Below are 26,003 nucleotides of genomic sequence, written 5' to 3'. Positions count from 1 at the left end.
TGAAATATATCTGCCTGAAGCTAAACTCAGACAAAACGGAGGTCCTCATCCTGGGAACATCACAATCTGACTGGAACGACTCCTAGCGGCCCACCGTGCTGGGCTCCCCACCGACACCCATGGACCATACACGCAACCTAGGATTCATCTTGGACTCCTCGCTCACCATGTCCCAACAAGTCAACGCCATCTCGTCCTCATGCTTCAACACCCTGCGCATGCTTCAAAGGATCTTCAGGTGGATCCCCACCGAAACGAGAAGGACGGTCACCCAGGCCGTTGTCACCAGCGGTTGGACTATGGAAATTCCCTATACGCAGGAACCACTGCAAAACTTCAGAACAGACTCCAGCGCATACAGAACGCATCTGCACGCCTCATCCTGGACATCCCCTGACACGGCCACATAACCGCCCACCTGAGAGACCTGCACTGGCCCCCCGTCAACAAAATAATAATGTTCAGGCTCCTCACCCACGCACACAAAGCACTCCACAACGCCGGACCTGAATACCTCAACAGACGCCTCACCTTCTACACTCCAACCCGCCAGCTCCGCTCCGACACCCTCGCCCTCGCCGCCATCCTATGGATCCGCAGAACCACCACCGGAGGAAGATCGTTCTCCTACCTGCCCGCCAAGACATGGAACTCTCTCCCCGCCGACCTACGTCTGACCCAGGACCACATCACCTTCAGGAGACACCTCAAGACCTGGCTGTTCGAGCAGTAGCAGCACCACCCACCCTCCCCCCAGCGCCTTGAGACCCCTACGGGTGAGTAGCGCGCTCTATACATTTCTTGATTGATTAATTGATTCTATAATGCCCCAAAAGTCGCATTATCATCAACTTTACTAACAGTTCTCCACATGTCAGGGGGTAATATCAATCCGAAAAACAAATGAATATCAGGCAGAGTCATAGTACAGGAACTAATGGCACCCTCAACTTCCTCATAAAAAGCTGCTGGATTTTTTCCCCGGATCAGGTAATGCAGTTTTAAGAGCCATAACATCCCCTCTATTCCAAGGTGTGTAAACCCAATTATAAATAAAATAACCTTTTTCATCCGCGGAAGTCTTATCATCACTCATACCCGCTCCTTTAGGAGAAACATACAAAGGTGCGGCTTCCCGCATAGGTTTCGCATGAACTATCATAGTCTTATCTGAAGATAGAGCTTGTGTCACGCCGGTCTGAGACATTTGTGCAGCTGCGTCTGCTGCCTTTTTCTCCTCTCGCAAACGGACCGCCTCAACACGTAATTTAACCAAACGCCTGATAGTCAGCCACCTGAGAAAAGACAAAAAGACCATCATACATTTGCTTACAATCATTTGCTACATCAACAGGCTCCAATTCCTCTGAATGTTTTCTAAACCATTCAACATCTTCCGCGGCAAACACCTCTGTGAAATATATTTGCTCCCTTTCCTGCCAATCCTTTATGTGATCTAATATATCAGAAGCAGAATCAGTGTTATGGGCGGCTTTACGAGAATCCGATCTAAGCTCTCCGGAACATGCTACTGGTAACATAGAGCGAGTTTCCCATGTTTTGTCCTGATCTGTGGCGGAATCCTCATCCGACTCATGAGGCGCAGAAGGGAGAGTATATGGAGGCAGAGAACGATCTAATAAAAGGGAATCATCTTGCGGTTTATTAAGGATAGGATAAAGGGGTTGCCTAACAGCGTATTGGCCAGTTACCTGTAAATGGCGCTCCCTATCTTCCCTCTCTTTTAGTTCTTTCAGTTCTGTATTTTTCAAATCTAATGCCTTCGCATAAATGTTCTTTCGCTGTTCTTTTTCAATCAAGGCTTGCTCACGCTTCATTCGTTCACGTACTTCTGTCTCCCACATTCGTACACAGTCAAACATATCGTGCCTAGCCTTTCGCCTAAACTTACATTGTTCCACATACTGAATCTTTCATAAATCAAATGACCCATGCGTAGGCCAACGCAACTCAGGATCCTTCCTAGTATATTTATTCCATAACGTGCTGTACATTATAGAAGAAATACCATACTTAATATACATGTCCTTATTAGGCGTCCCCTCCGGGTGGGCCGGTTGTGCTTCATCGAGTCTCAAACTGGTACCACTACAAAAGCAACATATCCTACTAAGTGTGCTAAAAACAGGCATGCCACAAGTAGTGCAGAATATGAAGTATTATAATCAAAGTAGCGCTTAAGGTACTCTTCGTACGTTGCGCCGTTCAAATCAATTCAAAGTAGAGGAAAAATCTCATCACTACCTGCCTATATAAATTGCAATATATATATTACGAATTTCAAATACAAATATTGGCCAATGCTACAAATCAATAGCCACAGTAAGCGTTACTAAACTACCTTACCAATCCAAGGCATAAAAAACCAACAGCAAGTGTTGCATCCAACAACTCTTACCAATCAATTGGTGTCCAGATTCCAACTGCCAAGTTCTCAAATCGACCAACTGGTCACTGCACGTGAATCAACAGAAGAGATCTCAGTCGAGGACCGGCACCACCTGGATGGTCAGATCAGAATGTAAGGAAAAACGCCGTGGCTGCCAAGACTCGGGTCGCCTCGGGCAGCGATCGCGTCCAAAGCAAGATTCCCATCCTTCGTTTTGACCACTCCTTTGGGCATCCGAGTCGCCAATGAGCCCCGCGTTGGAGCGCCAATTTGTAGTAGTAAGCCTCAGCAAGGCCTAGTCCTCAGACCATAGAATAGAAGTTGGCACAGAAACTGGAACAAAAAATACAAGATTCAATAAACCTCATGAGGTGGAACTACATTCACACAACACCCTTCAGTAATGTATGAAGTAGCACCCTGAATGGAAGGAGCTTGGTCCTTTTATACCCACACATGGCTCAAAAGAAGGCGGTACAAGTACAAAATGCAGGTTTTAGGTATTATATAAGGTCATACAGAAAATGCACAGTCAACGAGTGGGAGGAGCTAACAGTTGCTAATTCTGGTGAACACATGCTGCCATTTACAAACTAGGGACAGCTGCATGGACAGCTGCAAGCTCAACTGAGCATGTGTGAAGCAGAAGAGGCTAAATATAACCTGTTTCTAGGCAGATTTCAAGGGCAGACAACAGCAAGGTAGGACAGCGCATGGTGAGCACACGGTAGCACATGGCAAACAAGATGGCTGCAAGAAATACAAAATGGATTCCACAAAACGGACAAGATAACTTCTAAATACAGGATGGCTTCAGCTAATGCTAACCCCATCGCTGCCAAATTACAACTGGTTGGGGAGCACTTTGTTTTGCTCAGCTCCCCTCTCTATCCACAGGACAGGCCAGGGACATCAGACGCACCACAGGAGGTGATGCCAGCATTGTAGAGGGAAGGCCCAGCCCTATTCAGGTCCCAGGTGCACCTCTTCCCTCCCATCTACATGCAGATCTCGCCATTCACCACCGGGCAGACCCATCCTGATTCCTGGAGCCAAGCACACCAGCCAGCTCCTGTCAATCACAAGCCAGACAGCAAATTCCCATTCACTGCACACAGAAATGCCAACTTCTAAAAGTGGCAATTCTACACTAGTCACAATAAATCCGCGCACGTAATCTCACGAGTTCACACATACCAAACTCGCCCCTGCACTCCTCTCACATCAGGAACTACCATGGACACACATATCCCCCATGCATTCCCCCATACACACACTCAGAGAGCGCACACACTTTACACTGAGCCACAGTGCTAAAGTGCGCAGAGACCAGAAATCACTACCATTATATCAGAGTTCAAGGCAAAAAGAACAACAACGAGCTACCCTAAATATCTAAAAAAGTGCTCGTCATGTGGGCGAGAGGAGGAGAAAGGGCCAGCATTTAAGGGGTTTATGTGAGCTGTCAACAAACATTTCAGGTAGATTTTTTTTCCAGAGCTGACCATTAGGGGAATTTTTCAGCACACAACTACTAATCCAAACAAATCTGTAGTATTTGCACATTGGATCTTTCGTTAGTTGAAATGGTTCTTTAAACAGGGAGCTCCTGGTTTGATTGGAATCAATTACAGGGCAGAAGTTACACAACATTGTGAAGACAGAGGCAACCCTGAGCATAGGGGTACAGTAACATTTGTTGTACATGCACATGCAGTGTATGTCTTTGAAATGTATTATTCATGAGTGTACTTTGATCCTATAGATGCCGGTACTGGGCTTTCCACTCTTTCAAAGATGCAGCCGTTCCTACTCAGCCCCAAGCATATTATGGCCCGGAGGACCCTTTCACCCCTCCAGTTCACAAGATTGGTTTGTGGGTCACTTAGCCCCCACATACCTCAGAATGTCAGACAGGGTTCCCTAAAGCGGAGGGCACCTGATACCGTACTGGCTCGGTACACACAGTATCCTGTATAGGTGACTCAGGCAGAATGTTTTGCAGAACAAAGCAGGCAGAGCGTGTCAAGTAGGACATGTACCAAAGACACAGGGTTCCATACAATTAATCAGTCCATGGACTATAAGCGCCACTATGGGCAAAGTACCCGTTAAAAGCAACAAAACTGCCTTTTGAATCGCTTGCAACACCAACCCACGAGCAGCATTGTGGTGATGAGACGTCCCCTCGGAATGGTGCCACCTTCAGAGGTGTACAACACCTGGGAAAGTATCTACACTGCTACGCATGGCACACCCTCATTGGCGGTACTACCTGATGTACTAAGGAAAGAACAAATGAGTACAAGGCGGCACCTTCCCTAGATCTAGGAATAAAAAGAAGTATCAACTGTACTACCCATGGCACAACCTCATGGGCGGTACTTCCCAATGTACTAAGGCAAGAACAAATGAGTACAAGGTTACACCCTCCCTAGATCTAGGAATGAGATGAAGTATCAACCGTACTACCCATGGCACGCTGTCATGGGCGATACTTCCCGATGTACTAAGGCAAGAACAAATAAGAACAGGGCTGCACCCTCCCTCGATCTAGAATGAGATGAAGTATCAACCGTACTACCCATGGCATGCCGTCATGGGCAGTACTACCCGATGTACCAAGGAAAGTACAAATGAGTACAAGGCTGCACCCTCCCTAGATCTACGAATGAGATGAGGTATCAACCGTACTACCCATGGCAAGCCGTCATGGGCAGTACTACCCGATGTACTAAGGAAAGTACAAATGAGTACAAGGCTGCACCATCCCTAGATCTAGGAATGAAAAGAAGTATCCACCGTACTACCCATGGCACGCCGTCATGGGCGAACTACCTGATGTACTAAGAAAAGTACAAATGAGTCCAAGGCTGCACCCTCCCGAGATCTAGGAATGAGATAAAGTATCACCCGTACAACCCATGGCACGCCGTCATGGGCGAACTACCTGATGTACTAAGGCAAGATCAAATGAGTACAAGGCTGCACCCTACCTAGATCTAGGAATGAGATGAAGTATCAACCGTACTACCCATGGCACGCCGTCATGGGCGGTACTACCTGATTTACTAACGCAAGGCAAGTACAAATGAGTACAAGGCTGCACCAGCCCTAGATCTAGGAATGAGATGAAGTATCAACCGTACTACCCATGGCACGCTGTCATGGGCGGTACTACCTGATTTACTAACGCAAGGCAAGTACAAATGAGTACAAGGCTGCACCAGCCCTAGATCTAGGAATGAGATGAAGTATCAACCATACTACCCTTGGAAAACCCTCATTGGTGGTACTACCTGATGTACTAAGGCAAGTTCAAATGAGTACAAGGCTGCACACTCCCTAGATCTAGGAATGAGATGAAGTATCAACCGCATTACCCATGGCACGCCGTCATGGGTGGTACTACCTGATGAACTAAGGAAAGAACAAATGAGTACAAGGCTGCACACTCCCGAGATCTAGGAATTAAATGAATGGGAAATCTTATAACAGTTTTCCTCAATCATGCTGAGCCGAGAAGCAGCGGCTTTGGCTATGTGCCAGAGGCTACAGTAATCCCTGTTCAAGAGTGTGAACAGGAGCCACCTAAAATGATTTTGAAACATATACTTCTGTGGGCGTGACACCTTGGGGTCATGAGTCATCAAACCACACCTCACAGCGAAAAATGAAGACTGAGGGTTCTGTTGAGAAAAAAACTACACCAGAGAATAGAAAGGACATATAAACACACAAAAGACAGTAACACAAAAAGAAAAGAACTGGATTTCCATCAACTATGAAGTCCAGCCAAGGTAGATACAATTTGACGGACCATACAAAAATATAAAAGCCACACTGGCATCTGTATTCTAATAGCATTACTTCTCATTCTTTTTGAGCCAAGAGGAATGGACGGACCAAATACCACAGAAAAAGTGAGTGTACTAATCAGAAAGACGAATCAGGACAAGATTCTGAGGTTAGTGTAAAGAAGGAAGAGAAAAGTTGAACTCTATTACTCACTTTGAAAAGAAAGAAAGAAAGAAACTTGATTAACTAAAGAAAATGACCTGCAAACTACGGATACTTCTGTGGAACAGGACTTGGATGACGGCGCTGGTGGACAGCCCAGCTGAAGTGAAAATAGTGCACCAGACTCTTCGAGAACTTCTGTTGGCGAATCAGACTGAAGAATACATACAGTCTGAAACTCTGATGGACATGTAAATCCTCCAGATAGTGTTCAGATTGTAAAAATACTAATTGAGTGCGATATATACACACATTTAAAGCAATATTCTACCTGCATTTATCAGCTGCCGACAACATCCTTCTTGCAGAGGGTCACAGTCATCCAGCGTTTATAAGGGATGCGCCGTCAGGAGAAGAGGAGGTAAAATTGTAAGCATTTTCCTCCTACAAACCCGAGGAAAAGTATGCCTGTGAGTGAGCTTTAAAGCAGGCTCCAGGGCTGTATAGAAACCATGAAGAGGGGATAAAGAATCTATTCTACATGTCATTGCTGAGCCTCAAACACAGGCTCAATATCCTCTGAAGCCAGAAGCAAAACACAACATTAAAGTAATCTGGCTTCAGCTGAATATCATGGCATTATAATGCCTTGTAGTTGTACATTGAATAATATTCTTTTTCCAGTTTTAAAACCTGATTGAACATACAGAATAGTTTTAAATTAAAGTCACACACACTCTCATATGCTGTACAATGGACTTTCCAGACAAAACATAGTGCCTGAAAGGGAGTGTCTAAGCTCTTTCTCAGTCTGTTATACATGACTGCCAGTATAAGTATAAAAATAGTCCTGGTTTATTTGCAGAATCAATTATGGAGATCCAGAGGCGCCATCTTACATTGACCACATTTACACAACAGATGATGACGCGAAATGACACCAGACCAAGACGGAGTGTATAGTGACAATACTGGCCAGAACAGAGGATGACACGGAACGACACCTGACCGGGGCAGAGTGTATAGTGACAATACGGGCCGCAGCAGACAATGACACGGAACAACACCCGAACAGGACAGAGCGGACAGTGACAATACTGGCCACAGCAGGTGATGACGCGGAACGACACCTGACCAGGGCGGAGTGTACAGTGACAATACTGGTCACAACAGATGATGATGCAGAACGAAACCTCACCAGGGCGGACTGGACAGTGACCATACTGGCCACAACAGATGATGATGCGGAACAACACCTTACCAGGGCAGGCAGGGCAGTGACAATACTGGCCACAACAGATGATGACGCAGAACGACACTTGACCAGGGCTGAGCAGACAGTGACGACCCTTGACCCTGGTTCAGGGTAGGCCGCTCCCCACTGCTGCTCCTCTGCGCCACCGCGGCTGTTTTTCCACTGCTGTTCTTGCCTCCCAGTGCCATTGTTGTAACTTCATTCCTTCTGTGTTTTTTCTCTCCCATATTGTCCTGTGATCCGCTGTGCCCGCTCCCGCCGTTTCTTTTCCCGCAGCTGCCTTCCCTTCTGGCCATGCCCCCTTAGTGCCTATTCGCCGCCCCGCTCCCACCTCCCAGCTGCTCCTCCCTCCCTTAACCCCTTATATGGAGGCCGCACAGCAGACGCATGCAGCGGGTGCACACTGGCCCGCCGAAGGCGTGCCAAAGGTAAGCCCATGTGCACCTGTCCATGACAGGACCCCGCCCAGAGCCAGAACTTCTAGCCCCCACGAACGCCACAATGTCTGCCTCTGCTACGGCTCCAGCACCCTCCACGCACTCAACACAGAATGATCACGCAACTGCTGCCGGGCCATGCCGAAACGCACCGAAGGACCCTTCTCCTGCAGGAACTGCAACTTTACCAGCATCTGGCCCGCCAACCCACCCACAGAAGAACCCAACTTCCTCAGATACATCCTGCTCAACACCCGATCCACCCGCAAACACGCCGGAGAACTCTGGGACCTACTTAACATCAACGCCCCAGACGTCACCTTCCTGACGGAGACCTGGCTGACCCCCTCCTCAGCACCTGACATCGCCTTGGCCATCCCAGAAGGCCACAAGATCACCCGCAAGTACCACACCAACGGGACAGGTGGAGGAATCGCCATCGTCCACAGAAGCACTCTCAAAGTTTTGACAAACACAGACGACACCCTCAGCTCCGCTGAACACCTGCACTTCTATATCCACACTGACCCCAACACCACCCTCAGAGGCACCCTCATCTACAGACCCCACGGGCCCCGACCACAGTTCAGCGTCTCCATCACTGACCTTATCAGCACACACGCCCTCGCCTCTACGGACTACAACCTCCTCGGGGACCTAAACTTCCACCTCGATAACAACAACGACACCAACTTCTCCACCCTGATCGACAACCTTAGCAACCTCGGACTCAGACAACTAGTCACAGCACCAACACACTCCGCCGTCCACAAGCTTGACCCCTTCTTCTCTGCGAGCACCCACATCTTCGTTCACACCACCGAACTCCACTGGACTGACCACAGCTGCACCCACTTCACCTTCCAGAAACCCACCATACACCACCGCACTCAGCAGATACCTCTCCCAGAGCCCACCCGCAGACCTGACCGACCCCGACGCTGCAGCCCGCAGCCTCAGACAATGGATCAACGACTGCGTCAACACCCTCACCCCGCTCAAGAAGCCCGCCAACACCCACACCAGCAAGAGAGCCAGCTGGTTCATCGAAGACCTCCAGGACCTCCAAGCGAGCCTGATGTAAACTAGAGAAAAACTGGACCTGGGAAAAACACCGGAAAGCTACATAGCCCACAGGAACGCCACTCGCCAACACCACCAACTCATCAGATCCACCAAAAGGACCGCCTTCAGAGACTGACTAGACAACAACGCACACAAGAGCAAAGAGCTCTTCAGCATCGTGAAAGAACTCTCCAACCGCAGCTCCAACACCAAAGAAATTCCACCATCACAAGACCTGGCCAACTCGCTGGCCACCTTCTTCTATCGCAAGATCGCAGACATCCACAACAGCCTCGACACCGTCACCACCTCGACAACATCCGACACCCCTGCTCCAACGACCACCACCCGCAACAACCGCCTGCTCGCCTGGACCAACATCAAGATCATGAACACCGTCCTCCTCGGATCCCCGGAAGACCCATGCCCACACCACATCTTCAACAAAACCAGCAGCACATCGCACCCGACCTACGGAAAACCATCAACATCTCCTTTGAGACAGTGACCTTCCCGGGGAGCTGAAAGCACACATAGATCAACGCCCTACTAAAGAAACCCAAGGTGGACCCCAAGGATCTCAAGAACTTCCGTTTACGAAAAGGCCGTCAACAAACAACTAACCAACTTCCTCGAAGAGAACAAAATCCTGGACCCAAACCCAATCCGGGTTCCGCAGCAAACCACAGCACCGAAACTGCCCTCATCGCCGCCACCGACGACATTAGGATCATGCTCGACAATGGAGAAACCGCAGCCCTCATCCTCCTGGACCTGTCACGAGCTTTCGACACAGTCTGCCTGCACACTAAGAGCACGTCTCCATGACGCCGGAATCCAGGAGAAGGACCTGGACTTGACCACCTCCTTCCTCTCTGGGAGAACCCAGAGCGTCCGCCTTCCCCCCTCCGCTCCAAAGCCACCGAGATCATCTGCAGCATACCCCAATGCTCATCTCTCAGCCCAACACTATTCAACTCCATGGCACCACTCGCCCACGTCGCCCGACAGCACGACCTAAACATGATCTCATATGCAGACGACACCCAGCTGATCCTCTCGCTCACCAAGGACCCCCACACTACCAAAACCAACCTCCACGAAGGAATGAAGGATGTCACCGACTGGATGAGGAACAGCCGACTGTAGCTGAACTCTGACAAGACAGAGGTCCTCATCTTCGGCCCACCCCCTCGGCCTGGGACAACTCCTGGTGGCCGACGGCACTAGGAGCACCCCCTACACCCACCAACCACGCAAGAAACCTAGGGGTCATCCTCGATCCCACACTCTCCATGTCTGGGGAGGCAGGGGCAGATCTGGGGTCTGGAGGAGCAGGGGCAGATCTGGGGTCTGAGGGGGGCAGATCTGGGGTCTGGGGGCAGATCTGGGGCCTGAGGGGGGGGCAGGGGTAGATCTTGGGTCTGGGGGGGGCAGAAGCCGATATGGGGTCTGAGAGGGGCAGGGGCAGATCTGGGGTCTGGGGCGGCAGGGGCAGGTCTGCGGTCTGAGGGGGGCAGATCTGGGGTCAGGGGGGGCAGGGGCACGTCTGGGGTCTGAGGGGGGGACTGTCAATGAAGGTAAATGCACAGACAAGAGGATTCTTCCTCCTCTGCAGCAGGCTACACACATGATGAAAGGCCAGAAGTGATGTCATGACCGCTGCTGGTGCTGTCTCTGCCGCCACTGACCCGGAAAAGGAAACCCTTCTCCCTTTCATGCAATGTGCAGCTCAGTGGTTTCATCAGCAGGTGAGGAGCACCCTCTGGTGGCCGCTGACGGAAGCGCCGCCTCCAGCAGGGAAACAAGCACTGGCGCCTGTAAAGACACAGACAAGGGTGTTTTAAGACACATAGCTGCCAAGGTTTCAGATTGCTATGAGTGACATTTTCATAATTTCATTGTAATTATGAGTGACATTTCAACGACTATGAGTGACACTTAGTTTATCACAAGCAAAATCAAGCAATGAAGGCGAGCGAAACGTATAAATATAGAAATTACACACATTTGAGCAACGATAAACTCAAAGATTTTAAAACTGCCTCAAAGCAAGCACCTGAAATGAAAGGGCACTACCTGCAATTGTGTGTCGAGGGCAGGAAGTTGAACACAGGTGTCGGTCTCCCTGTAATTTAACTCAGCCAGCACTGGACGGCAGCAGCAATTCATCGGACCCGGTTTGTCGAGAAAGGTACCAGAATGTTAAAGGCAACTACTTAGGCAAACAAAGGCACACACAGGCACACATTGGCACACCTAGGCAGACACAGGAACCCACAGGCACACTGTGGCACTCAGGCGCATGCAGGCACACATAGGCGCACACAGGCACTCATAGCCACACAGGCACGCCAGACACTCAAAGGCACACCAAGTCACTCATAGGCTCACCCAGGCACACAGGCAGACACTGGAACTCACAGGCACTCAAAGGCACACACAGGCACACATGCACACATAGGTGCACCCAGGCCCTCATAGACACCCCGGCATACAAAGACACACATGGGCAGTAATAGGCACACATGGGTATACGGATACACAGAGGCACACACAGGCACTCAGGCACATACAGGCTCACACAGGCACTCATAGGCACACAGGGACTCAGGTACACGCAGGCACACAGAGGCATCCAGTCACTTATTGGCACACAGGAACTCATAGCCATACCCAGTATACAAGGACACACACAGGCTTAAAGAGGCACACATGTAGGCACCCACAGGTTTTCATAGGCACAGCCAGGAACCCATATGAACATAGGCACTCACTGACATACACATGTGAATACACAGGCATATACAGACACAAACAGGCACTGGTAGACACACAGTTACTCACAGGCATTCAAAAGTACCCAAAAGCAAACCAGGCACACACACAGGCATTCATAGGAATACAGAGTCCCATATAGCCACCCATGGGCAATCATAGGCACACACAATCCCTCAGAGGCAGACACAATCACTCATATGCATACACAGGCCATCCTGGGCACTTTTTAAAATCTAAGCACCTCCAATTTGCACCATTTTTTCATAGCAGCCACAAAATGCAAGTTAATTGTCGAGTTAAAATACATACAGGACGGCAGACTTCCACTGCAGTAAGATGGCACACATGTTTTTGATCTCTCCAGGCAAGTTTGAGTAGTCTGTGGGCACAGAGGTGTAAGGGATGTATGAGGGTGTCACTGGACTATCTAGTTAATATATCCTTACGTCGCATACTCAAAGAAAGAAAGAATGGAATCAGAAAAAAACAACAACATAAAGAAATGTATGACAAAACTTATTTTAAAAAAAGCAACCAAGTCTGCTCTAAATTATGTGCAACTAAAAAAACGTAATAAGCAACAGAAATGAAATCACAATGAAAAACGTTTACATTTTTTTCAAATGAATGCTGCATGAACGCTTAGAAAGGAAAAAAGGGCAAGATCAACCACCTACAAAGAAAGGGAAACCCAAAACCTTTTTGAAGCAAATTAGGACAAGCCAAGCTTAAATACATTAGCATACAAGTCCGTTGATAGTCAGGGGAAAAAACTGAATAAGATCAGGTGACAATGCCTCAGGGGAAGATGAATTTCAAATACAAAGTCTGTTGTACGGTAACTCAAAGTGATTAGAACAATGTCAGAGTAGAAGTGTCTAAAGAACTCCGACTTCGTACCAAAATTACCCTCAACAAAAACGGGAAATAAATACTGAAACATAAGCACTATGCAACTCTGGTGGTGCCAAAGAATGGAAAACATAGAACAGTTTGCAACAGATCCACAAATGCAGGGTTAAAACAGCTCAATGGAGAAGGGAAACCTCGTCAATTCAGGTTCTTGAAAAAGGTTTTTAGAAACACAAAAACAGGATACAGTTTAAACAGGAATGCAGTGTGTGCATAGGACTTACTCAAGATGTAAAAAGGATGAAGCATGAATGCAAGGGCTCAAAACCGCAATCAACTCCCCCCCCGCCTTAAAAAAACATTATTTGGAATGGCTTTTGGAATACAGTTATAAATTATACTCTGAAGGCCACAAGGTTCTGAGTTTAACATATGCACTATCTCCCCAGAAGTGTAGAGAAGTGACCGGAGCCTTGCAGCAGCATGTGTGTATTGTAGTTACCAGACAGCCCAGGAGCTCCTCAACCACCAGAATCTACCCTCCAACACTCTACAAAAAGGGGTGAGCGGGAGCCACCAAAGGTCCTCGTGCCAGTGACTCAACCTGGCTATTTTGAGGGGTGGTGGGAGCACTGAAACTTTGGGTATGCCCAACCTTCAGTAAAATATTGCCCCTCTGGGCCAGCCTCATTTCTGTGTTTTTGTGCATCAGATTTTTCTATCATATCACTTTCACCTTGAGCACCACACCTGCGTCACTCACGAATGTACATATACACTTGCTGCTGAGAATACAATTTGAGTTATTAGAAAGGAAAAGGCCTTGTCTGATTTCTACTCATGATACAAATGGTGAATTAACAACTGCCCAGGCCTGCATATGTGATACAGGCCAGCGAGATAATGAAACCTTCGGACCCCAGTGTTTATTCTTATGGGTTGTGCTTATATGCGGCTCTGATCATCACTTCTGGAGCAGAAGGACGTCAACACTGAGCTGCACAAAGTCATCTACGAAGGTGCAGCAATACTGCTCTCAACTTTCAGGATTCTGTCTGGCTCCTGCGGAATATTCACCAGGTGAGGAATCTGCAGGTAAAGGAGTATCCACCTGCAAGAGCCTTATCAAATGTACTTTGTTTGTTACGTTTTACTGCTGTTGTATCGTTTGATGAAAATTCTATATTCAATAATGTTAACAAGTTTACAAAACACTGCACCCAAAATATATATTTTAATCATATGTTAACAAAGAAGGGTGAGTAGAAACCATTGGGGTTGAAAACATTTAATACATTCATATTGTGAATTTTATGGCAATTTGCAGATTTTTTTTAAGCACTAACATTTCTGAGTCGAGTAGAGACCTTGAGAGTATTGTAACTTTCTGATACTTAAATTACTGATTTTGTGGCACTTAGTTGATTGTTTCAAACCCTGATATTTCTCCGGAGGTTGCATGCGGGTAGCCTAAGTTATCCTGCAAGATTTTTTTTTATTAATCCTACGGCAACTACACTTTTTGCTCTTTATGTAAAGTGAGGTTGTGTTAGAAGCTGTTCTGCAACTCATGATCCGGGTTCCTATTCACCTGGTGAGACTGACTTTTTGACTGAAACCTTTCTGGAATTCAGAGTATGTATAAGGCTTTAGTCCAGAGTAAATTCTCTCACGTGGAATGAGACTGTATTCGAAACTAAACCTTATCTGACATTCAGAACATCCATCAGGCTTTTTCCTGTGTGAGTTTATTCATGTCTAGTGAGAAGTAATTTGCAACCACAAGTTTACTTGTATTTTGAGGGCTCGTAAGGATTATCCCCAGTGTGGATTCTCCCACGTTACATAAGAATGGCTTTCAGATAGAAGCTTTTCTGGCATTCGGAGCAATGAAAATGTTTTTCCCCACTGTGGAGTCTCTGATGGAGAATGAGATACCTTTTCTGAATGAATCTTTTCTGGCAGTCCCCGGAATGGAGTGCCACATGGTTAGAGAGGTATTTCTGTCATTCACTTTTCCCTGTGTCCGTTTGCTAATGTAGAGTGAGATTGTGTTTAAAATTGAAGCTTTTCTGGCATTCAGAGCACTGATGATCATTTCGGATCGTGTGTGTTTGCTTATGGTGCTTGTAACAATCTCAACTCTCAATCTTGTCTGTCTTTCAGAGCAGTGATAAGGTTTTTCTTCAGTGTGGATTCTCACATGTTGAGTAAGAAATGTATGGCTAAAACGTTTTTGGCATTAAGAGCACTGATATGGTTCTCCCCAGTATGGGTTCTTGTATGTTTAGTGAGACCGCTTTGGTCATTGAAATATTTCTGGCATTCAGACCACTCCTATGGTGTTTCTCCAGTGTCGGATCTTGTATGCTGAGTGAGACTGCTTTTGTCACTGAAACATTTATGGCAGTCAGAGCACTGATAAGGTTTTTCCCCAGTATGGGGCCCTGTAGGCTGAGTGAGACTTCTTTGGACACGGAAACATTTCTGGTATTCAGAGCACTGTTATGGCTTTTTAGCCAGTGTGGGTTCTTGTATGTTGAGTGAAACTTTTTTTCCCCTGAAGCATTTTTGGCATTCAGAGCATTGATAAGGTTTTTTCTGAGCGTGGGTTCTTGTGTGCGTGTGCTGACCGAGACTGCTTTGGGTACTGAAATATTTTTGACATTCAGAGCACTGATAAGGTTTTTTCCCAGTGTGAGTTCTTGTATGCTGAATAAGAGTGCCTTTTTCACTGAAACATTTCTGGCATTCAGAGCACTGTTAAGATTTTTCCACGGAGTGGATTCTTGTATGTTTAGTGAGTCTGCTTTTGTCACTGAAACATTTCTGCCATTCAGAGCACTGAAAAGGTTTTTTCCCAGTGTGGGTCCTTGTATGCTGAGAGAGACTACTTTGGTCACGGAAATATTTCTGGCATTCAGAGCATTGATAAGGTTTTTCCCCAGTGTGCGTTCTTGTATGCAGGATGAGACTTCTTTTTTCACTAAAACATTTCTGGCATTCAGAGCACTGATAAGGTTTTTCCCCAGTGTGGGTTACAGCATGTCGAGAAAAACTCTGTTAAGTACTAAACCTTTGCTGGCATTCAGAGCACTGATAAGGTTTTTCCCCAGCATGGATTTTCAGATATGCAGTTAGAACAAAATTACGTTTGAAATTCTTTTGGCATTCAGAGCACTGATAAGGTTTATCCCTAGAGTGGATTATTGCATGTCGGAAAAGACTCTGTTTGATATAAAACCTTCGCTGGCATTCAGAGCACTGATAAGGTTTTTCCCCAGTGTGGATTCTCAAATGCTCAGTGAGATAAGATTTACGGCTGAAACTTTTTGGGCATTCAGAGCACTGAGAGAGTTTTTCCCTAGTGTGCATTCTCACATGTTCAGTGAGGGTGAGATTTTCAGCAAAATATTTTTAGGCACTGATATCTTTTTTCCCCATTTTGGGTTACTGTGCAATGAGCGAAGATGGTGTAAACACCGACTTAGTTCTTGCAGTCCATGTTTTCATAATATTCTTTTCTAGGGTTAATGCTCCAAGTTTGTTTTTTTCTTGCTTATATGCAATGGTAAGAGTGAACCAGATTCTAGATTAAGGGCTTGTTTAGATAATGTTGGTCGAGGTGTTATCTTCAGAGGTAGAAAGTCTCAAAGTTGTGCCATTAGTTAAAGCTGGTTGTTGAGCAAGGGTGATTTTGAATCTCTGTGCTTTTGGCTGTTGGAAGTGTAAGCTTCAGAGTCTTCTTTCAGAGTTTTTCTTTGATGGTCTGCAGAAGTAACCTTTTGTTATAACTTTCTTTTATGCAGTGTGTGCTTCCTCTCGGGAATTGGATGAGTCTTTAGATGAACATTATTCTGTCATGCTGAGGCAAATTGTCTTTCTGGGAACATTTCAGATGAGGATACTGAAGTGACTGGTCTTTCTTTTTTTTTTTTTTTTTTATAAATTTTTTATTGAACATAGCAATGGTTAATCAGTGGTACAATGCATCTTTACAGTTTTAAATAAATAAATAAAGAAGAAAGACATCTATATACAAATATATATCAGACATGAGAATTAGGAAAAGGGGAAGAGATTCATCGAGCACAGCAAAAAGGGAATACAGACAATGATTTAATCTAGAAGGGACTGTGCAAAATCCGCAATTTATAAAGTGTTGTTGTAAATAAGTGCAAAAGCCTACAATAAAGTGCTACTGCATGTGCAAAGAACTATGATACAGCGATAACCAAAAGAAGTGCTAGTGCTTTTAATTGTACTAACCCTTTCTTTATCTTTATTCTTCTTTTGCTGCTCATCCCTCCTTCAGTTGATCCAAACCCCCAAAATATTTCCAATTCCTTTCAAATCTCTTAATAGAACCTACTCTGCCAGCATATGCTTTTTCAAAAAAACAGGTTCTCCTCATCTTATTGAACCATTTTATAAGTGATGGAATTTCCCTTGATTTCCAGTTTTGTAGTATTAGAGAGCGGGCAATCGCGCATGATATAAATATAAATACCTCCTCCGATTTGTTGATATTGCTTCTATCCTTGCTTATTCCAAACAAGGCTACTTCTACCGTTGGCGGAAATGGTTTTCCAATGGCCAATTCAATTTGCGCGAATATCTCTTTCCAGAATGACTCCAACATCGGGCAGGCGAAAAAAATATGATACCATCCCCCCTGGCCATGTGCTAAACATCTAAAACACTTATTTTCTGTTCCAGGAAACATTTTTTCCAAAGCCTCTGGCGTATAATAGGCTAGCCAACGAGACAGAAAGGCCATCCTCTTATAGTTGGCAGCACGCAAGGATTTGTTTCCCAGTAAACAGAGAGCCTCCCAATCTTTGAAGGAAAAAAAGCACTGGGTCGAGAGACCTACTTTATTCAGATGTTTAACAATGAGTGGGGATTGGCCAGAGCCATGGAGCAATTTATACCATTGCCCTATCCCGCTGCTCTTCCTACCATAAAGGTTATTTAGTAAATTATTGGGGGTATTCAACAAGCCACTTCCTTCCTTTTTAATAAAATGAGTGATCTGAAGATATTCAAAGAAGGACAGACGCCTTAAAATGTTGGATCTAATTATCACCTCTTGCCAACTAATAACCCTATTTTGGACTAGCAAGTCTCTCAATTCCCGAAACCCACACAATTCCCATTTTTTAATCTTCGAGAAACTTAACGGAAGTCCTATTTTACTACATTCAAACAAACTTAGATATTGGGAACCATCAGAACCATGTTTTTTAAAAAGCAGCAATAAGCGCGTAGTATATTCTTTCAGCGTCTTATACCTCGATTTTTTGGGGAGTTTTGCGGTCTTTAAAAAAATAGGGATTTGAGACCCTGCTTCTTGGACCATCTTCTCCAAAAAGAAATTGTCTCTTGTCTGATACACCCTTAAAAGACCTGCCACTATATCAAAGAATGCAGCTTCGTAGTATGTTTTTAAGTGGGGTAGCGCTAACCCTCCTTGATCTATTGTGAGTTGCACCACCGGGAGTTGAACTCTAGGAGTTTTATTACCCCAAATAAATCCTCTTAACATTGTTTCTAATTCTTTAAAGAAAGACAAATTAATTTTTAACGGTACATTAGTAAACAAAAATATAAGTAGAGGCAGAACTGACATTTTAACCATTGACACCCTACCAATCACTGTCAGGGGTAACAAGAGCCATTTATCTAACATATGCTTGATTTTATTTTTCATTCTCATGTAGTTTAGTTCTAAAAGCATATCATACTCTGCAGTTACAAAAATACCCAGATATCTTATTGGGTCTCTTTTTGCAGCTTGAGCTTGCAAGAAATTAGGGAGAAATCCTGTATCTGTATTTAAAGCAAGAACTTCAGTTTTTTTAGCATTTATCTTATATCCCCCAATCTTTTCATAAGCTTTAAACTCTTTCAATAAGTTCTCAACCACCCCCTTTTCAGGAGCAAGATAAAGAATAATGTTGTCAGCAAAAAGTTTTAGTTTAGACATGCCGAGGATGGGGGGCGTGATAGCTGCATTATCCCTAATCCTTGCCACCAAGGGCTCAATGAAAAAAGTAAAAAGCAGGGGAGATAAAGGGCAGCCTTGCCTAGTGCCCCTGGTTACATTGATCCTGCCGGCCTGTTGTGCATTAATTATTACCTGAACAGAGGCTCCAGAATATATATTATGTAACATCTTAATTATCTGAACCGGGAATCCAAATTGTCCTAGGGAATAAAATAGGGCGTCCCAATTTACCAAGTCGAATGCCTTTTCGGCATCAACCATTAAAATACAAGCTGGCAGCGAATTGGTGTTCAGATAGTCCAAGGCCTGAATTAGGTATTCCGTATTTGTGGCCATATAACGTCCTGCAATAAACCCGGTCTGGTCATGATGGATTACTTCCTGAGCTGCCAGAACAAATCTTTCTGCCCATATTTTCATAAGTATTTTGTAATCGGAGTTCAAGAGGCTAATTGGCCTGTATGAATTTACATCATCCTTTTTTTTATCTTTTTTTAAAAAGCATATAATTGTCGATTCTTTGAAAGCCCCAGGAACCGAACCTCCTAATTTTATATGGTTAAATAATTTTAATAGAGGTTGTTCTAATTCAGCAAGAAATACTTTGTAGAACTCTATATGGTACCCATCCTGACCACAAGCCTTTCCCCCAGAGGTCGCCTTGATACTTGTACGAATTTCTAAAACAGTTAATTCCCTATCTATTTGTATCTTCCGGGATTCCGAGATTTTAGGAATCTCTAAATTCGCAAAATATTCGTGAATCTTTTCTTCCTCTACCTGGTAGTTTGTGGAATAGATTCTCTCAAAGTGATCTAGGAAAATCCCAGAGATCTTCTCATTTTCCACCACTTCGATCCCACTCAGAGGATCCTGGATTTTAAGTATATGGGAAGATTCCTGTTTTTTTTTTGCAGAGTTGGCTAGTAATTTCCCAACCATCTGACTATCTTCATAGATTCTTTGCTGGAAAGTTTTTGAGTTATTTATTTCTTCGAGAGTAAAAAAATCCCTTAAACATGCTTTAGCTTGCTCCAAGTGGTTTGGTTGAGACTGGAGCTGTAATAAATACTGCTCCTCAACAGTAGATTGTAATTTAGCTATTTTTAGTTTCCTTTCCTTCGCCTGAGCGCTTGTGAACGCGATTATCTTACCCCGTGCTGCTGCTTTAAACCCACCCCAAACTGAGAAGGGTTCAGCTGAGTCTTGATTTATTTCGAAATATTCCACAATCCATGATCTAAATCCAGATACCCAGGTTTGGTCCTGAAGCAAAGTGCGATCTAACTGCCATCTTGGGCGCACCCTATCGGTCCCTCCCAAAACAAGATCCAGTTCAATTCTGCCATGGTCGGAGAAAGGATTGCATCCAATTAGATTATTTGAGATCTGCAAAGATCTTGATATCAAGAAAAAATCTATTCTGGATGCAGTCCAGAAACGATGAGAATAGCGTGTGAACAGCTCCCTCTCTACATTCTTGGAGCGCCAGGGATCCCGAAGTTGGTATTCATCTACAAAAGTTTCGAGAAAGCCTTTAGTTCTGGGCTTCAACTGTTTTTTATTTTTATTTGAAGTATCCCTTTTCAGATCTTGAATAAAGTTAAAATCCCCTCCACAAATAATTTGTCCTGGGACACCTCTTAACACCTCATGAATTTCTTTCAAAGAAGAAACATCGTCAAGAATTGGGCCGTAGTAGTTCACGAAGTTTAAGGGCTTCCCGTGAAGTTTAACTGTAACCCAGAGCCACCTTCCTTTGGAGTCCCTTCTGGTCTGAATAAACTCCCAGGGTAGGTTCCTAGAGAAATAAATTGCTACCCCTCTCTGGGCAGCTCCCGCAGATGAAAAAACAGCTTGACTAAAGTATCTCGGAATAAATAAGTTAGGGTCGTTGGTTTTCAGATGTGTCTCTTGAAAGTATACTACTTGAGGATTTAGTGAGATTACCCACTTTAAGAGAGCCCCATACTTTTGTTTGTTCAACATACCATTAGCATTGATTGACAGTATCTTACATAAATCATGATTCATTTAAACTGAAATGTCTTATCCTTGTCAAGTACCAAATACTGAGAAAATAACTAATACATCCATTGCTTATGTATCTTTTTACTGCGTTTCTCACCCCCCTGCTCCCCCCCACCCCAGGAATGTGGCAACACCCCGCACTTCCACGCTGACCACATTCCTCCCTCCCTTCCTTTTCAACTGGGTGTCTTCTTCCTACACCCTGGGTGACCCGACTGACTGGACCCACCCTGTTTTTTACCCAAGAAATGTATTTTCCCCTTTTATAAAACGCTAGCTCACCCTTTTGCCTCCTCCTTCCCTACACGGAGCCCACAGGATTCCAAGAGAGGACGAAGAGAGAGAAAAACCATTGAGGTAGGAGGGGAAGGGGAAAAGAGGAAAAAGAACGCCAATGAAAGAAGAAAGAAAGAAAATTCTTCTCGACCCATTTCACTCCCTACCCCCTGATATCTCTTTCAAGAGAGACTGTGCCTCATCTAAATCTGAAAATAAGAAAAACTTCCCCCTGACCAAAACTTTCAGCTTTGATTGCTGAGCAATCGAGGCTTGTGCCCCATTTGCTTTGAATAGCTGTAGAAGTTTTACAAATTCTTTCCTTCTTTTTGCAGCTGCCGCTGTCATATCGGAAAAGATCCTGCATTTTGTAGTCTCAGTCACTGCAAATTGGCGTTGCTGATAGGCCTTCGAAAGAATCCTTTCCTTGATCCTGTAGTCTGCAAAGTTCAGTAGAATAGTTCTTGGGAATGGTGAGTTTGCAAACCTCTGAGCTGGAACTCGATGGGCCCTAGTTATGGTCAACTACGGAAGGTCATCAACATTTCCTTCGAAACAGCAACATTCCCAGAAAGCTGAAAGCACGCCAAAATCAACGCCCTCCTCAAAAAACCTAAGGCGGACCCCAAGGACCTCAAGAACTTCCGGCCCATCTTCCTGCTCCCGTTCCCAGCAAAGGTCATCGAGAAAATATTCAACAAGCAATTGGCCCGCCACCTGGAAGACAACAACATCCTGGACCCGTCCGGATTTGGATGAAACAACAGCACCGAGACAGCCCTCATCGCCGCCACAGACGACATCAGGCGCCAACTAGATAATGGCGAAACATCAGCCCTCATCCTCCTGGACCTATCAGCCGCCTTCGACATGGTCTGCCATCGCACTCTAAAGACACGCCTCCTAGAAGTCGGAATCCAAGAGAAGGCCCTCGACTGGACCACATCCTTCCTCTCCGGCAGAACTCAGAGCGTCTGCCTCCCACCCTTCCGATCCAAAGCCACCAACATCTTCTGCGGCATACTCCAGGGCTCATCCCTCAGCCCGATGCTGTTCAACGTCTACATGGCCCCCCTCGCACAAGTGGCCCGCCAGCACGACCTCAACATCATCTCCTACGCCGACGACACCCAGCTCATCCTCTCCCTCACCAAGGACCCGCATACTGCCAAAACCAACCTCCACGAGGGAATGTAGGCCGTCGCCGACTGGATGAGGAGCAGCCGTCTAAAGCTGAACTCGTACAAGACAAGACGGAGGTACTCATCCTCGGACCCACCCCCTCAGCCTGAGATGACTTCTGGTGGGCGACCACACTGGGAACAGCACCCACATCCACCGACCACGCAGGCAACCTAGGATTCATCCTCAACTCCTCCTCAGGTCAACGTCGTCTCCTCCTCTTGTTACAACACCCTCCGCATGCTGCGCAGGATCTACAAGTGGATCCCGACCGAAACAAGAAGAACGGTGACAGAGGCCCTCGTCAGCAGCAGACTGGACTATGGCAACGCACGAATCCCAGCAAAACACCTACGACGACTGCAACGCATCCAAAATGCCTCCGCCCTACTGATCGTCAACGTCCCCGCCACAGTCACATCACCCCCCACCTGAGAGACCTACACTGGCTCCCTGTCGACAAGAGGATCACCTTCAAGCTCCTCACCCACGCACACAAAGCACTACACAACGCCTGAACAGCAGACTCAGCTTCTATGCCCCCACCCGCCAGCTCCGCTCCGCCAGCCTCGCCCTCGCCGCTGCCCCCGCATCCAACGAACGACCTCCGGTGGTAGATCCTTCTCCTACCTCGCTGCCAAGACCTGGAACACCCTCCCTACCCACATACGGCAGCCAAGACCTACTCGCCTTCAGAAGACTCCTCAAGACCTAGCTCTTCAAGGAGTAGCAGCACCCCCCTCCCCTCAGCACCTTGAGACCCTCACGGGTAAGTAGCGTGCTCTACAAGTACTATTATTGATTGATTGAAACATTTGCAAACACGCGTAAACGTATGCAACTTAGTGATCCGAATCATTCCAGGACAATCTGGATTCACGTACTTAACTTTCAATGAAGGTGAAAAAGTACCAATAGCTTACAAATCACACTTGTACACACAAGCGGAAATGAAGTTTACTTCAACAGAAAAAATTCTTACAGCAGTTCAAACTGCAGTAGCAAAAGAGAGAGCCCTCGCACAGGGTAAGCATATTATGGTCATTACACCTGTACCTGCCTTAGAGGCAGTGACAAAAGCGAGCATTCCGAATGCTAAAGCTTACCATTCAAGATGGATACAATGGGTTAATTATCTTGCTGCAACAGACATTGAATACGATTTTGACCCATATTTGAAAATACAAGCATTTCTAAAATATGAACAAGAATGTCCTCTGCCTACTGAAATTCTGCCTCTAGAGCAGTATGAATGTATTATTTATACTGACGGATCAGCTCAACCCGCAACGGGGGTAAACAAACCTATAGTGCGGCATGAGTGATCGTTAAAGGTCGCTGGCGCGATGGCAAATTCAGACCAATGGTCACTAAAACTCAATCTCTAGGAGATTGTACAGCTCAGCGAGCTGAACTACAAGCATTCAAGATGGCGCTTGAAAATACTGATCGCGAATTCCCCACATTAATAGTGTGCGATTCGTATTATTGTGTTAAATCTTACAATTAATTCTTGCAAAACTGGATGCAAAACGGTTACAAAGATGCAGAAGGTGGTACCATCAAGCATAAATTGCTTTGGGAACAAGTAGTTCAGTTACGACAAGGACTACAAAACGCTCAAATGATACATACACTGAGTCATCAACGTGATGACGTTCACGTTGCAGGGAATTCATTGGCTGATGAAGCCATGAAGGCAGCTGTTCAAACGGCTTCTGTAGCTGCAATCACTCGTCCAAAAACGAAAATAGACAGCAAAATAATGCAAGCTGTCAATGCTTCAAGACAGTGGTAAAACATTACCAAAAGGCTTTCCACTCAAATACTCGTTTATAATTGATGCGAACAATGTTCAGTTTGCTCGAATCCCTGGAGTGGGGGATAGAGTAATTCCAAACATGGTACATAGATTAGGACTAATTTTAGCAGCACATGAAGGACTTGCCTCTGCACACGCAGATGTTTCCGCCACAGTGTCATTATTAAAACAGAGATACTGGTGACCACGCATGAGGAAACAGACCCGAAACAATGTTCTGGAATGTGAAATCTGCCAAAAGATGAAAGTCTCTACAGTGAAATGTCCTGTGCAGACACCCCTGTTAATTTCAAATAAACTATTAGCTTGTGTTTACCTGGACCACTGCGGTCCCTTACAGAGGAACAGTAACTATAAATATATCATGGTTGCAGTTGATTCGGGCTAAAGATTCATTTGGATGTGGCCTCAGCACTCGGCTGATGCTCGAACTGTTATAAAAGATTTGCGAGTCTTTATCGGCGCATACACATTAAGCACGGGCCTGCGTTTAGCTCTCGAGCTTACAAGGAGGCCATGGCCAAATTGGGCGTTGCATTACGGTATTCTAGTCCATTCCATCCTGAGGGAAATTCAGTAGTGGAGAGAAAAAACCAGGATATAAAGCAATCTATAACAGCTAGGGTATCAGGCTCGGGTGACGGGCGGGTCAAACATCTAATAAGTTTCCAACGTAGTCTTAACAATCTGCCAAGAAGTTCTCTAGGGGGTATCACTCTATATGAAGTCCTTTTTGGGACCAGAATGGTAATTTCGGATCTCGATTGTCAGACTTCAGTGGTAGACCAGAAACCCTTTGATATCAAAGACGTTTGGCTGTTTTACAGGACTTAAATGAAATAAGAACAATACAAAGTAACGTGTTCCTGAAGCCAACAACCACTGAAGAGAAACTGACCGTCTTAGCAAGGCCTGTCTGGATTCCTAAGCTTGGGGATCTAGTCAGAGAAAAGATCGCGGACATGAAGGAATTTGGGCTTTCTTACAGACAACCAGTACCTGTGCTAGCAATCCACGGATCAAGAACAGTATTACTGCCGCCCCTTGCTGGAAAAAAGGAGAACAGGTTTGTGTCCATCGACCTGGTCAAACCATGTAGTGTAGTTCCTATGTTCCCAATAGGCTCTGCGCATTGGAATAATATATCCTATAGATTTGCTGTAGGACTTAAGTCAATAGGTCTCTATTGAATATCCTAAACTTAATAGTGAGTGCCAGCTAGCTCAGAGGTCACTAGAAACTTTCTCGAATAAACAAGAAGGGATTAGTTTCTGACAACTGCATAAAACATGACAACTAAAGACAGGGATCCTTCACTGGCCTGCCCACCTCTATAAAATAATGGAAATTAAGGGCACAAAGACATAGTAAGGATATTATTTGACTATCTACAAAAGATTTGGTGAATCAGGAGTACCAACACCACGGAGCAGGACTGCTTGTCTCACAACACCATATTTTAGGGAGCGCATTATTAGACTGGTAGTTCTCTCCCCAAGAGCCAAATGAAGAAACTATCACTTTTTTACAGCGCTGTTTTATCATCACATACTTACTACCAGTGTTTAGTTCGATTTAAGTTTCCATCTGGGTCACTACACAATGGGGTTGACAGTTGTTCTGATGGTTAGACTCAGGAACTCCTCTCACCAAGAGATATGCCACTGTGCTGTGGAAACTGTCCAGAGTAAGTAAAGATTTCGCAACCAGCATATTTTGGTAAAGCGAAGATTAAATGTGAAGCCTCATCGTGAGATGGCTAAAACGTTCCCACTGCCCCATGTCTAGCAGTCAAGGTTGGGTGTTAGAATCTGCCCACCACAGTGAATTGTGCTAACTTGTTGGAGGGGTTCTTTGTCATGTATTCTTTATAGCAATTGCTACCTTATCCAACCCTGAATCTAAGCCTTTCTAATGTTATC

At 45.5% G+C, this 26,003-nt stretch overlaps 1 pseudogene; it reads right to left on the bottom strand.

Moving 5' to 3' along the window:
* Positions 1-15,275: 15,275 nt before the first annotated feature.
* LOC147737658 (uncharacterized) lies at positions 15,276-16,135 on the bottom strand (annotated as a pseudogene).
* Positions 16,136-26,003: the final 9,868 nt, after the last annotated feature.

This window comes from Lissotriton vulgaris, chromosome 1_1 (genome assembly GCF_964263255.1).
Source record: "Lissotriton vulgaris chromosome 1_1, aLisVul1.2, whole genome shotgun sequence".
NCBI classification, from domain to species: domain Eukaryota; kingdom Metazoa; phylum Chordata; class Amphibia; order Caudata; family Salamandridae; genus Lissotriton; species Lissotriton vulgaris.
The sequence above is the reverse complement of the archived record's forward strand: the minus strand, read 5'-3'. Positions and strand labels throughout refer to the sequence as shown.